Here is a 16,492-nt window from a genome sequence, read left to right as displayed (position 1 = left end):
CTGTTTGTTGACTTCAGCTCAGCATTCAACACTGTCATCCCAACCAAGTTAATAGCTAAACTTGGAGACCTGGGCATCAATACCTCAATGTGTAACTGGATTTTGGACTTCCTAACTGACAGACCCCAGAATGTTCGTTCAGGACTCACCTGCTCCACATCCATCACTCTTAACACTGGTGTACCACAGGGCTGTGTGCTAAGCCCGTTTCTCTACTCCCTCTTCACCGCCGACTGCAAGCCTGTGTATGGATCTAATTCCATCGTCAAGTTTGCGGACGACACTATGGTGATTGGTCTCATCAGCAACAACGATGGGACTGCCTATAGGGAGGAGATCCAGCACCTGGCCACATGGTGCACCGAAAATAACCTGCTCCCCAACACCACCAAAACGAAGGAGCTAATCGTGGACTTCAGGAAGGAGTCAAGAGGCACACACGACACCATCCACATCAATGGAATGGCTGTTGAACGTGTCTCCAGTTTCAAGTTCCTGGGGATCCACATCTCGGGGGACATGTCGTGGACAACCAACACCTCCAGCCTGGTCAAGAAGGCTCATCAGCGCCTCTTCTTCCTGAGGACACTTAGGAAGAATCAGCTCTCCTCGGCTATCCTGGTGAACTTCTATCGCTGCGCAATAGAAAGCATCCTGACCAACTGTGTGGCAGTGTGGTATGGGAGCTGCTCTGTTGCGGAGCGCAAGGCACTGCAGCGGGTGGTGAAAACTGCCCATCGCATCACAGGGACTCCACTACCTGCCATCAAGCACATCCAGAGGAAACGCTGCCTGCATCGAGCTCGCAGCATCCTCAAGGACTCCTCTCACCCAGCACACAGACTGTTTTCTCTCCTGCCCTCCGGCAGGCGTTTCAGGATCCACCGGACCAGGACCAGCAGACTAAAGAACAGTTTTTTCCCCAGAGCTGTCTCTCTACTGAACTCAAACCCCCGTTGATCCACTTCCCTCATATACTGATAACTCTCCTACCTCACATCCGCCTTCACTTTGTTATTTGCACTACCGACTGTTTATTACAGTAACAACTGTTTACTTATGCATTTTGCACTACCATACCTTAACTGTATTATGCTCATTTGCACTGCCGACTGTTATTTACAGTACCAACTGTTTACATTTGCATTTTGCACCGTACTTCTAACTGTAATATGTAATCACTTTCCACTGCACTTTTACACTTTTTTCGGATAGCTTCTGTCCATAATTTATTGCACTACCTTAATCCACTGCCATATTCCTAATTTTAGCCTAACATATCATTGTATACCTCTATCTGCAAATTCTGTTTATAGTAATAGCCATCTGTATATTATATTATATTCATAGTACATATCCACCTGAAAATTCTGTTTATAGTAATAGCCATCTGTATATTTACTCCCTGTACATATTCACCTGTAAATTCTGTTTATAGTAATAACCATCTCTCTATTTATAGATATATTTATATATATATGCAGTACAAATCCATGTCCTGCACTTATGCAAATGTTGTATATCCTGCACTTGCTGCTATTGCACTTCTGGTTAGACCTAAACTGCATTTCGTTGCCTTGTACTTGTACTTGTGTAATGACAATAAAGTTGAATCTAATCTAATCTAATCTAATTTTGAGTAGAAAATGAACTCCAGATATCACAAAACAGTTACTAAACCCAACAGCAATAATAAAACAGTGTAAATACAAAATGCAACCTTTTATTATTTATTAATTATGCATGCCCCAGTGCATGATGGGAACACTGGTATGAGAAAGTTGAGTAGGTTTTACTTAATTTTATAATGTTTAATATTTACGCTTTAATTTCTATAAGCTTAAATTGAGTACTAATATAGATTTTAATTTGTTTTTTAATTCTTGCCTGAATTTACTTATTTAGTTGTTTTATTCTGTAGTATTTACTTCACCACAGAATAATTTTATCAGTGACACATATTCATACTAGAACAAACTTTTTTAATGGCAGTAAAAATTACTCATTCTAAAGTTGCACCTACTCAAATTCAGACGCAGCTCTATTGATTGTTCAAATTATAAGTAGCCGGCCCCCAAACTCACACCATTAGCAGAGATTTGTCTCAAAGTTTTCTGATTGGTGAATGTGTAGGCCACTCCCAGATTATTTTCTGCTGTTTACAGGCTCTAGGACCGTCACCGACACAAGTGTCATTTCTTAGGACACTTAATTCAGTGCTAGCAGGGACATTATATGCATGGCATTCAAAAAAACTGCTTACTTACAAACTTTCTTCCAGCATGTTTTTCATGTCTTTATAGAATAATAATTCAAGCAGTGAACAGCCTTTGAGGACAAAACTGAATAATTCCACCCCTTTTGCTTTTACAAGCAGCACCACGGAGGACTTTTACTATAAACAGGAAGGCTGTATCTACAGCAGCACAGCACATAACCCATCTGGTGTGTCCATAGAGCCCTATACAAAGAGACACCGCCTGGTCTACAAAACGTCTGTTCAAGAGTATAAAAACCCTGACATCACCCCCAGCACATACAATAAAATCCAACCATGTTTTCAATCCAACCATTAATCCACACAGACGTCTTTAAACCACCATTAAGACAATCTAAATGTACATTTGATGTCTTCGTCTAACCAGGTTTTATCTCAGGTTCCGTGTCGATGCCAAAAACTGAAGTCTTCCCTCTGGTCCTCTTAGAGATCCAAGCTGTTCTGGGGTCGAACCGAGGATTAGGGAAAGAAAAGAGAAGAAATGTCAAAACCAATCAGCAATTATCACATTGAAAATGTATCTTTTCACTGTAAATGTCTCATTGATGGGTGCAGTTTTAATGGTGCAATAAAGGTGCCCATCTGTGCAAATTGTGCTGAATGGCTAAGTGCCTGTAAAGTTTGTGTTTGTGTTACTGCATAAAGAGAAAACATCACAAGCAATATTGATTACAGCACATAAATTTACAGACCAAAGTCTGTTGTTTTAACCCGTCTAGTTATCACAGACTCATCCCTTTGCTTATACATTTCCTAACATTTGCAAACTGAAATATACAGTGAGTGGTGCTAAAAGCAACAGATGAATATGAATATGGCAATGTTTTATTTAGTTGGTTTTTGTAGTTCAGAAATGAAATGTCTGTCGAGAGCCACTAAAAAGGTTAATGCTCTATTGTGTTTGAAAATAACATACCACCTACATTAAACCCAACCGAGAGTATTAAAAACAATTAAAATGCATTCGCTGAAATAACCATGCCATTTAGCTTGCTTTTAGAAGTTTTTGAAGTATTTTACTGTGATTTGTGTTACACAGGACTCGTAGCCAAGAGCAAATGCATTGTACTACAGTAGGTGAGCTCCTGAGTAACGTTTACTACATTAGAAAGTAATGTTTACTACATTAGAAAAGCCATATATGGAGCAGGTTATGTGATGCAAATGTCAAAATGTAAGTGTTTTGAGGTCATAACATAAGCCACATTTCCACCGAAATTACCCAGAACAATTTGTACCAGGAACTTTTTTTACAGGAAGTTTTTTTCCCCCAGACCTGAGGTCTAAAGTACCGTGAAGATTAGGCAAATTAGTCCGGAGACGTGGGACTGCGTGCAACTGCTCCTCCCAGTCACAGACGAACCATTTTTGTGCGATATAAAATGAAAATTACCCCATGATTTACTCACCCTCAAGCCATCCCAGGTGTATATGACATTCTTCTTTCAGACGAATACAATCTGAGTTATATTAATAAATATCCTGATGTTTCAAAGATTAATAATGGCAGTGAACGGGGCTCACAAGTTTGAAGCTTGAAAAAGTGCATCCATCCATAATAAAAGTGCTCCACACGGCTCCGGTTTAAAGGCCTTCTGAAGCGAATCGATGGGTTTGTGTAAGAAACTTTATAAAGTTTTCTTACACACACCCATCGATTCCCTTCCGAAGGCCTTTATTAACACCCCGGAGCCATGTGGTATATGTTTATTATGGATGGATGCACTTTTTTGAGCTTCAAACTCGTGAGCCCCATTCACTGTCATTATAAATCTTGGAAACAGAAGGAATAAATACATCAGAAGATCTGAAGGTTTCTCACCAAAACTGAGCATCGATTGTATTGTGAGCATTGATTTTCATTCGGTAAATCTCCTTACCTTTCTGGTCAGGTGCCCTTTCTCCAAAAATGTGTCCTCAAACAAAGTGTCCCCTTGACAAGAGTAGAAGGTGCTTCTTCAGGTGAGGAAGAGTTGGAACAAGTTGGAACTTGTTTAGCCAAGCAAAGCTGTGCAAGTTGTCAAGGACAAGGTCAACAAGTCTCACACAAGCAACTGGTTCAATAATAGATCAGATGCAGTGGGAGTAGAGAAACCTCTTACAAAGGTTGGTAAAAGGAACCGGATAAATCTTACATCTTCACCTTCTGAAAACAAGATCTTTAGGTGTTTCATTTTACATCAAGACAAAGACATCTTGGTCTCCCTTGGGTTGGCCTCTACTATAAAGTACTTTTTACACTAGCGACAAGAGGTGCACGACTATCTTTGATGGCAGAATAATAGTTCTCCCTAAGTAAGCAGAATTATTACTTGCATTAGGGTCAATGACAAAAAGTTTCTTCTTCATAGATGTAATTTTAATCATGCACAACAAAGATGTGCAAGAAAGACTCCTGGAATTAACCAAGTAGCCTATACATTTGTCTGCCAGATTACAACATGCAAAAATCCGTCTGAAACTCTGAGTATTGTTTATAAAATTAAAGACATTCCGCATGACAACCATCTGGCATCGGAATGTGTCAAGCATTGCAAGTTGGAACTTGACTATATAGGTGCCACTGTCAGTTTTATTACACGTGGAACAGATGTGGATCCTTTGGTCAAGACTTGATGTAATTCACAGCTTTGTCAGCAGAGTCTTGCATTTATTTAGCCTGACATCGTCATACGAAGTACTTACCAACACAATCATCATTTTCGAGAGAAATAGTAAAGGTGAATGCATATACAACAAGTTCTCCATTTAGCAAAAGAATTCAACCCAAACGCTCTTTGGTGACGTGAAGGATTACGTTACTGTTGATCATATGTCCATCATCGTATAAAGCCCGCCCTGACAATTTGATTGGTCCAAACAGCTCTGGTTTGAGCATAGTTGCTCCACAACGGATCAAGTCCAGACCAAACCTCAAAGACCTCAGTTCCAGACCTCAAATGTTGTGGGCGGGACTAAGTTTGGCTGGCATCCAGGCTAGCATTTCTTGCCTCCAAGGCCAAACTGTGGAATCAACTTCAAATAGAATATACAGTAGTCAAGTCAAGTCAACTTTATTTATATAGCGCTTTTAACAATGCAGATTGTTTCAAAGCAGCTTCACAGTGTTAAACAGGAAAATAATGCAACAGAATTTTATTCAGCTGTATAGTCGTTCTGGAGAAAATGGTGATGTCATCAGTTCATTTCAATTATCATACAGTGACAATGTGGACTTTAGATCAGTAATTAGATCAGTAATTTAGTTTATATGGTTAATTTAGTTTAATAATTCGATTTATTTTGATATTTAGTTTATTTTATTTTTAATTTAGTGTATGTATGTTCCTATGTTCCTTCTAGTTCCTGTAGCTAATGTTATACTATATATATATATATATATATATATATATATATATATATATATATATATATATATATATATATATATATATATATATATATTCTATTTAACATATAGACATATCATTCTATATAACAGAAGAAAATGCTCACAGCTACAAACATTTCCCTGCTCTTTCAATTACTCTGATTTAATTTATAATTTCATAGTTGATTTTTTGCTGATTGTTGTTAACACTCTTTTCTAGTATGGAGTGTTTTAGATATACGCAGATTGAATCTATTTAAGCTTTGGAAACTGAAGAATCAATGGTCGCATGGTGGACTTGAGTTACTTCTTGCCATGTCCTTGGAAAAAAATTAACAGACTTGACTTGCAAGGTCACGAATCGTGGTCAAGTGCTGCCACAGATGTGCTGGCTTCAAACTAGAGGGCTGCATTGGGATTGAGTCCCGCCGGGTCCCGCGGGACCCAACGTAAATCTCGCGGGAGCGGGCGGTTTGAATTTTGCTGCGGGCGGGAATGGGCGGCTAAAAAAAACACTGCGGGAATCGGCGGGATAGGGAGGTTGCCTAACGACATGATGGAGAAGATGTCAATAGATGATGTAGAAAAGAACCTCAAACGAGGTATTTACAGCACAAAAGCTAAGCAAGGAAAGTCTGACATTTGGAGAAGTTTCTCAATTGTTTTGGTAGGCAAAGTCATGCGGTATAACGTTATATGTCTCCACATATTGCGCAGCTGGCAAATACATAGATACTTGATCATACCTCACCAAAAACGCTCAGCACTCCCTGCAGGTCAAGTTGACTGTTTGGTGTTTTTGACAAACAATACATAGAAGTTTAGTGAGTGGAAATGTTTCTAAATGTCCGTTTGCTATTTTGTGTTCACATTACGTTCTGTTGAAGCATGTTTTCTCAGTTTTCCTTTCAGTCGGTCACGTTCGACGGAATTGGGATCTGTTTTTTGTTTCTCAATCTGGTTTTCTGTTTTGCAAAGCAGTCTATTTTTATGTGCAAAGTTTTTGATAAAAACGAAATTATATTTGAATGTATTTGTCTTTTTTTTTTTTTTACATGCAGGCCAGGGAAACGAAACAAACAACCCCATGAATCTCTTTAATAATATCAATACAAATACGTGTTTTTTCCCCCTGTGGGACGGGAAAAGACACAAAATCAATGCATCTCTATTATTGTGCGGGAATAAATTCTCGGAGTTTTGCGGGTGCGGGCGGGAGTGGACATACATATTGCGGGAGCGGGCGGGAGTGTAACACATACGTTGCGGGAGCGGGCGGTAATGGTCAGAAATTCGGCGGGTGCGGGCTAGAGCGGGATGAAGAAAACAGTCCCGCGCAGGGCTCTACTTCAAACTGTAATTGGTAAGAGACAACATAACCTTGGTGCTTCCTCTGTTCCCCTGACAGTAAATTTTAAACTGAAGAAACTGAGTTGTAAAATAATAATAATAATAATAAATATAGCTGCAAGCAGCAATTGCGGGGCCAAGCCCAGAAGGCACCGCAAGGACAGCAAATAGCTCAAACAACAAGTGTACTGTAAGAACAGCATGTACTGTAAGAACAGCATGTATTGTAAGCACAGCAAGTATAGCGAGCATTGCAAGCATCTGCCCTTATTTTAAGATTTGGTCATTTTCTCATGTTCCGTTTGTAGCAGCAGCAACAGCAGTGCAGAGCCAGAAAAAAAAGAAACCGAACACATTGAAATGACAACATTACACACAATTTTATAAAGTTGCCCAACACAGGACTCGAACCCACAATCTCTGGGTCTTGTGCCTGCAGTTTATCTTGTTGTGCCACTGGGCAGACAAGTAACCAAACAGCTGCCAGAGTTCCATAGTTAAAGTAAGAATGAACTCAAAATTAAGAATTTTTAAATAAATGCTTGCATCTTATATTTAATAGTGTCAGATGAGATCATTCTTAGGAACAATGCAACTTCTGCATCCCATCCTGCCACAGTACCTCTTGAAGTTTTACATAAATGTCACACTGAGTTTCAAACCCTCGACGTGATACATGGGGGATATGTGGCCTAACACATTGAGCTAATTGCTCATGCATATTTAACAGTCTGCTGAGCAGATGTTTCAAAAAAAGTTAACCAGGTTAGGATGCTAAGCTAACTAGCATAACAGTCAGATCTCATGACTTGTAGGTGATGCTGTTCCCAAATTTGGCATGGACCCTCAGATCATGGGTCGAATGAAGCGTAACAATTTTCATTTCGATTGATTAAAGTTTGGCCGAGTTAAAGCCTCTGAACCAATGGGTCGACCTCATTAAGTTTGTGACATCATAACTTTTATTTGACCAGTAGGACCAAAAATTCCGTTCAGTCATTTCTGTTCAGCTCGGTCCAAAGATCATCTCTGCCAAGTTTTATGAGAATTGGACAAATTTTGAAGGAGGAGTAGCGAAAAAACTGTTTTTCATTTACGTAAACATGGCGGACAGTCTCATGTTTAGAAAATGACAAATGAGATATCGTTGAAATTGGTTTAAACCAAGGAACATAGTGACAAAGAAATTCAATTTTGAACTTTGTTTTCAAAAGTTATAAGCCTTTTTGCAATAAAACCATATATCTATGGAACACTAGGTGGCGCTGTTTTGAAACTTCTAATGTACATTAAAGAAATGCTGTTGATCATGCATACCACTTTTGTGCAAATATGTTAAATATTTTAAAAGATATTGCAATTTATGACAAAATTCAAAATGGCGGAACCAGGGTTCATCCGATCCTGGCATATCTGGTCTCCACACAAGGTATGACACGAGGAATCCATAGACATCATGATTATGATTCTCTGACAAAGCGTTCAGAAGTTATGAGCAGAAATAGCCATTTTCCATATCTCATGACCTGTAGGTGGCGCTGTTCCCAACTTTGGCATGGACCCTCAAATCACGGGTCCGATGAAGCGTACCAATTTTCGTTTTGATTGATCAAAGTTTGACCGAGATACTGCCTCAGAACCAATTTTGGGTCAACCTCATTAAGTTCACGACAGGCTAACTTTTGAATAAAGATAAATAAAAAAAATCTGTTCTGTCATTTCTGTGTGGTTTTCTCTAAGGGTCATGTGAGCAAATTTTTGACAAAATTGGACACATTTTGAAGAAGGAGTACAAAAAAACTGAATACTGTACTTTTCTAAATGGCTGCTACTGTAATGAGCGGTGATGTAAGATGATGAATAAGATCAGCATGATGAGAGGAATCAGGTGTACTAAGTTTCATATTTCTACCTCAAAGGGATCAAAAGTTAAAACAGTTTAAATGTTGCATTTTTGAACTGGTGGTGGCGCTATGGAGTTGGTTGTAGAGACTCCAAATTTGGTCCAATTACTTTTCATGAGCATCAGTAAAATGTTGCCAAATTTCATCATTTTCCTACTTACGGTTCATAGGGCTGCCATTGACTCCCATTCGGGAAGAATAATAACAAGAACTGCAAGCAGTTGTAAGGGACCAAGCCCCGAAAGGGCTTTCGCACAATGCAGAGGCAATTTTATAAAGTTGTCCCCCACTGGACTTGAACCACCATATCTCTGGTTCAGGAACCTGTCTCTCATCTTGTTGCGCCACTGGGCAGGTATGTGCTCGAACGTCTGCCGAAGTTCCATAGTTCTAGAGAGAATCGACTCAAAATGAAGATTTTTTAAAATAAATGCACAGCATTTAATATTTAAAAAGTTCAGTTTAGGTCAATCTCAGAAAGACTCAATGTCTGGAACAGAAGGACATTTTGCAATTAACCAATAAGCATGCTAAGCTAACTAGCATAAAGACACATACACAGGCAAGGTCAACTTCAGAGATGACTTTCTCAAGAACGGTAGCAAATATCAAAAATCCGTTCCGTCATTTCTGTGCGACTCGGTCCAAAGATCATCTGAGCCGATTTTGGACAAAATTGGGCAAAATTTTAAGGAAGAGTAGCAAAAATACTGTTTTTCACTTGTTTCAATATGGCGGACAGTCACATGTTTGGAAAATGAGAAATGAGATATCGTTGAAATTGGCATAAACCAAGGAACATAACGACATGAAATTAAATTTTGAACTTTGTTTTCAAAAGTTATAAGCCTTTTTGCAAATAAAACCTTATATCTCTGGAACACTAGGTGGTGCTGTTTTGAAACTTCTAATGTACATTCAGGACATGCTGTCGATCATGCATACCAATTTTTTATGCAGATATGTTAAATATTTTAAAAGATATTGCAATTTATGACAAAATTCAAAATGGCGGACAAAGGGTTCATCCGATCCTGGCATATCCGGTATCCACGGATTTAACATGACACGAGGAATCCATAGACACCAAGAGTATGATTTTCTGACAAAGCGTTCAGAAGTTATGAGCAGAAATAGCCATTTTCCATATCTCATGACCCGTAGGTGGCGGTGTTCCCAACTTTGGCATGGACCCTCAGATCATGGGTCTGATGAAGCGTACGAATTTTCGTTTCGATTGATCAAAGTTTGGCCGAGATACAGCCTCTGAACCAATGTTGGGTCGCCCTCGTTAAGTTTGACATCATAACTTTTATTTGACCGGTAGGCCCAAAAATTCTGTTCAGTCATTTCTGTTCAGCTCGGTCCAAAGATCATCTCTGCCAAGTGTTATGAGAATTGGACAAATTTTGAAGGAGGAGTAGCAAAAAAACTGCTTTTCATTTGCGTCAATATGGCGGACAGTCACATGTTTGGAAAATGACAAATGAGATATCGTTGAAATTAGCATAAACCAAGTAACATAATGACATAAAAATATTAAATTTTGAACTTTGTTTTCAAAAGTTATACGCTTTTTTGCAATAAAACCATATATCTATGGAACACTAGGTGGCGCTGTTTTGAAAATTCTAAAGTACATTCGGGTCATGCAGTCGATCATGCATACCAATTTTTGTGCAGATATGTTAAATATTTTAAAAGATATTGCAATTTATGACAAAATTCAAAATGGCGGACACAGGGTTCATCCAATCCTGGCATATCCGGTATCCACGTGGCATGACACGATAAATCCATAGACACCAAGATTATGATTTTCTGACAAAGCGTTCAGAAGTTATGAGCAGAAATAGCAATTTCTCATATCTCATGACCTGTAGGTGGCGCTGTTCCCAACTTTGGCATGGACCCTCAGATCATGGTTCCGATGAAGCGTACCAATTTTCGATTCGATTGATCAAAGTTTGGCCGAGATACAGCCTCAGAACCAATTTTGGGTCAACCTCGTTAAGTTCGCAACATCATAACTTTTGAATAAAGATGAATAAAAAAAATCTGTTCAGTCATTTCTGTGCGGCTCTGTCCAAAGTTCATCTGAGGCAATTTTGAACAAAATTGGACAAATTTTGAAGGAGGAGTAGCGAAAACAACTGAATACTGTACTTTTCAAAATTGCTGCCACTGTAATGGGCGGAGTTTTAATGTAAGATGATGAATGTGATCAGCATAATGAGAGGAATCAGGTGTACTAAGTTTCTTTTTTCTACATCAAAAGGTTCAAAAGTTATAACAGTTTCAATGTTGAATTTTTGAACTGGTGGTGGTGCTATAGAGTTGGTTGTAGAGACTCCAAATTTGGTCCAATTACTTTTCATGAGCATCACTACAATTTTGCCAAATTTCATCATTTTCCTACTTACGGTTCATAGGGCTGCCATAGACACCCAGTGGGGAGGAATAATAATAAGAAAACTAACAGATACAAGAGGGGCTACAGCCCTTTCAGGGCTTGGCCCCTAAAAACTAACAGATACAATAGGGGCTACAGCCCTTTCAGGGCTTGGCCCCTAATAAGAAAACTAACAGATACAAGAGGAGCTACAGCCCTTTCAGGGCTTGGCCCCTAATAATAAGAAAACTAACAGATACAATAGAGGCTACAGCCCTTTCAGGGCTTGGCCCCTAATAATTACATTTGTATATGAGGGTTCTATGGAAGCTTTTTTTTCGCCACAGAATAAAGCATTTTAAAAGATAATCAAGATTTTTTATCTTACAGTTGTACGTTTACATCTCGCAATTCTGACTTTCTTCTCAGAGTTGCATGTTATAGATATTATAGTTATCAAGTCAGAATTGTGAGTTATAAAGTCAGAATTGCAACATATAAAGTAAGAATTGCAACATATAAAGTCAGCATTGCGAGATATAGTTAGAATTGCGAGATATAAAACCAGAATTGCGAGATATAAAACCAAAATTGCGAGATATAAAGTCAGAATTGCGAAATATAAAGTCAGTATTGCGAGATATAGTCAGAATTGTGAGATATAAAGTCACAATTGTGAGATATAAAGTCAGAATTGTGAGATGTAAAGTCAGAATCACAAGATATAAAGTCAGAATTGCGAGATATAATCAGAATTGTGAGATATAAAGTCAGAATTGTGAGATATAAAGTCAGTATTGCGAGATAAAGTCAGATTGCGACATATAAAATTAGAATTGCGAGATATAAAGTCAGTATTGCGAGATACAGGTAGAATTGCAAGATATAAATACAGAATTGAGAGATATAAAGTCAGAATTGTGAGATATAAAGTCAGTATTGCGAGATAAAGTCAGATTGCGACATATAAAGTTAGAATTGCGAGATATAAAACCAGAATTGCGAGATATAAAACCAGAATTGCACGATATAAAGTCAGAATTGCGAAATATAAAGTCAGAATTGCGAGATATAAAGTCAGTATTGCAAGATACAGGTAGAATTGCAAGATATAAAACCAGAATTGAGAGATATAAAGTCAGAATTGTGAGATATAAAGTCAGTATTGCGAGATAAAGTCAGATTGCGACATATAAAGATAGAATTGCGAGATATAAAGTCAGTATTGCGAGATACAGGTAGAATTGCAAGATATAAATACAGAATTGAGAGATATAAAGTCAGAATTGTGAGATATAAAGTCAGTATTGCGAGATAAAGTCAGATTGCGACATATAAAGTTAGAATTGCGAGATATAAAACCAGAATTGCGAGATATAAAACCAGAATTGCACGATATAAAGTCAGAATTGCACGATATAAAGTCAGAATTGCGAAATATAAAGTCAGAATTGCGAGATATAAAGTCAGTATTGCAAGATATAGTCAGAATTGTGACATATGAAGTTAGAATTGCGAGATATAAACCCAGAATTGTGAGATATAGTCATTATTGCCGATCAGAATTGTGAGATGTAAAGTCAGAATTGCGAGATATAAAATCAGAATTGTCAAGTCAAGTGATCTTTATTTATATAGCGCTTTTTACAATGCCGATTGTTTCAAAGCAGCTTCACAGTGTTAAACAGGAAAAATAATGCAACAGAATTTGATTCGGCTGTACAGCCGCTCTGGAGAAAACAGTGATGTCATCCAGCTCAGTTCAATTATCATATAGTGTCAATGCGGGCAGATCAAAAATATAGTTGAATAATATAATTGTTAGATATAAAGTCAGAATTGAGAGACATAATCAGAATTGCAAGATATAAAGTCAGAATTGTGAGATATAAAGTCAGAATTGCGAGATATAAAGTCAGAATAGAAATAAACTTGCAATTCCAGTTTTTATTTTGTCTATATCACAATTCTGACTTTATATCTAGCAAATGTGAGATATAAACTTTAAATCAGAATTGCGAATTGCATTGAGACAATAAAGTTAGAATTGCGTGATATAAAGTCGCAATTACCTTTTTTATTTGTTTATTCTTTGGCAGAAGCAAGTTTCCTTTGGGTTATTATGTGAAGAATATACACCGATCAGGCATAATATTATGACCTTCCTAATATTGTATTGGTCCCACTTTTTCTTCCAAAACAGCCCTGACCCGTCGAGGCATGGACTCCACTAGACCCCTGAAGGTCTGCTCTGGTATCCTTTAAGTCCTGTAAGTTACGTTGTGGGGCCTCCATGAATCGGACTTTTTTGTTCAGCACATCCCACAGATGCTCGATTGGATTGAGATCTGGGGAATTTTGATGCCACACCTCAAACTCGTTGTTGTGCTCCTCAATTTGTATTACTTTTATCCTGCTGAAAGAGGCCACAGCCACCAGGGAATACCATTTCCCTGAAAGAGTGTACATGGTCTGCAACAATTCTTAGGTAGGTGGTACATGGCAAAGTAACATCCACATGGATGGCAGCAGGGCCATGCAGAGAGCTCTTCAGGGGCAGGGGCTCAAATGTAAAAAAGGGGCAATATATATATATATATATATATATATATATATATATATATATATATATATATATATATATATATATATATATATATAGCCTGGATGCCAGCCGAACTTAGCCCCGCCCACAACATTTTTACTCGGGCAGTTCGGTCTGGACTTGATCGGTAGAGAAGTAATTATGCCCGAACAGAAACTGTTCGGACCAATGAAATTGTCAGGGCGGGCTTTAGACGATGATGGACAGATGATCAACAGTAACGTAATCATCCACGTCACCAAAGAGTGCTTGGGTTGAATTTGTTTAGCAGGCTTGCCTGCTAAAATTCGCATTCCTGGGTCTGTACATCACATAATTGGGGTCGCTTCAACCCGTGGACTTGGCAACACAGTGCAGTTGAGTTCTGTTGACATTTGACAACTAACGTTATGCGTCACTCTGTTGCTCTGATTGGTTGTAGGTCTATCCAATTGAGGTCTTTCCTGGTTCGGTTGAAACACGCCCCATAATCACAGCCCAACAGAGCAATATCAGACTCATATTCTGACTAGAATTGAGTATGACGACGTCAGGCTAATATATATATAAATATTATATATATATATATATATGCAGTATATATATATATATGCTCATCAAGCCTGCATTTATTTAATCAAAAATACAGAAAAAACAGTATCCTAATATTGTGAAATATTATTACATTATGTTCTTTTTAACTTTTTATTAATCAAAGAATCTTGAAAAGAGTATCACAATTTCCATCATTGACATTAAATCCTCATATTAGAATGATTTCTGAATGATCATGTGACACTGAAGAGTGGAGTAATGATGCTGAAAATCCAGCTGTGATCGACAGGAATAAATTATATTTTAAATTATTTTAAAATAGAAATCCATTATTTTAGTAATATTTCACAATATTGCTGTTTTTTATCAAATAAATGCAGACTTGATGAACATAAGAGACTTATAATGCTGCATAATATTCAAAAATGGTAAGTTAATATAATAAAGTCATTTTACGTAACCATGTCGCCAGCCTACACTTCACATAATAGGCCTGTAGGTGCCGGTGGCACTTGGGTTTTGTTAACTTTGATAGTTTCATGAAATAGTAAACGGTGTATCAATATACATAAATACAAGTGAATTTAACACTACTTACCATTAATGCGACTTTTGCTGCTGCATGGTTTTGTGCAGGGATTTGTTTGTTGTCAGTTAAAATCCATTTAGTTAGTGATGCAATTTAAAAAATGACACAAACCACAGGAAATCGTTCCACAAATGTTAGTTCGTCCGTCCATGTAATTTTCAACCGATTTATGAATAAGAACAGAAAATTACCGCTCCACTTTACATCGCCCAATGGAATTTGAACTTGCTTTGCCAGATCACGATTGGTTGGTGTATATGACAAACGGGCATTGGTGAATTGTGTAATACTTATATAATATATAGATTTTTAATTAAATCAACACATTAGCTCTGATTATGGATGAAAAAAAATATTGGTTTACTTTTTTCCCGTAAGGCCACACACTCTCTGAAAGGACCATATTTGGCTCGAGAGCCGTTTCCGAACAGTGGAAAATCAGCAGTCAATCAAAACGCACGCAACCCATTGCAACGCGTTATGGCAACGCCTCAAAAGAGATTGTCCGACTTTTGAGCCGTTCGTTACTATTGTATACATTGTCATGTTATTATAATCACATTTATTTAGTTTTATTGACCACGATATTATCATTGATATTTGTCTGAGAGGGGCACTTTTGATTCATTTTGAAAAAAGGCAGGGGCTCGAGCACCCAAAGCCCCCCCTCTCTGCACGTGCCTGGATGGCAGGACTCAAGGTTTCCCAGCAGAACATTGCCCAAAGCATCACACTACCTCCGCCGGCTTGCCTTCTTCCCATAGTGCATCCTGGTGCCATGTTTTCCCCAGTTAAGCAACACACATGTCTCCGGCCATCCACGTGATCTAAAAGAAAATGTGATTCATCAGACCAGGCCACCTTCTTCCATTGCTCCATGGTCCAGTTCTGATGCTCACGGCCCACTGTTGCCGCTTTCGGCGGTGGACAGTCAAGTCAAGTCTCCTTCATTTATTTAGCACTTTTCACAACACAGATTGCTTCAAGGTAGCTTTACAGTGATAATAGGAAATTAATTTTGTTTTAGATAAAAAGCTAATGTAAGTCTTTGATTGATTAATTTCTGTTGTAAAAACTGATTAGTTATTTAATTTGGCACCATGCAAACAACACCATCCCCTACTAAAACAGAAAACCCCCAATGCGTTCCAGACCCCATCTGCACGGCAACAGCACCTGGTGGCTGGAGAACAAAACCATGAAATAGGTTTGAAATAGCTTTGAAACTATACAATCAACTATACAATCAACTGCACAAACCCCAAAAAAGGCGAGTCAGTGAAAACGGCGAAGGAATGTATGCAAGCATTACGTGTTTAGCCTATAGGCAAGCGAGTTTGACTACGTATGTGTGCATTAGTGTTGTCACGATACCAATATTATGAATTCGATACCCGACTAAAATACCTCGATACCAACACAAAATTTTCAACTAAATATTCAAATAAATTTTCAACTAAATTACTGGCC

The sequence above is a fragment of the Gobio gobio genome (assembly GCF_949357685.1).
Source record: "Gobio gobio genome assembly, chromosome: 24".
NCBI classification, from domain to species: Eukaryota; Metazoa; Chordata; class Actinopteri; order Cypriniformes; family Gobionidae; genus Gobio; species Gobio gobio.
This window is presented reverse-complemented; position numbering follows the sequence as displayed.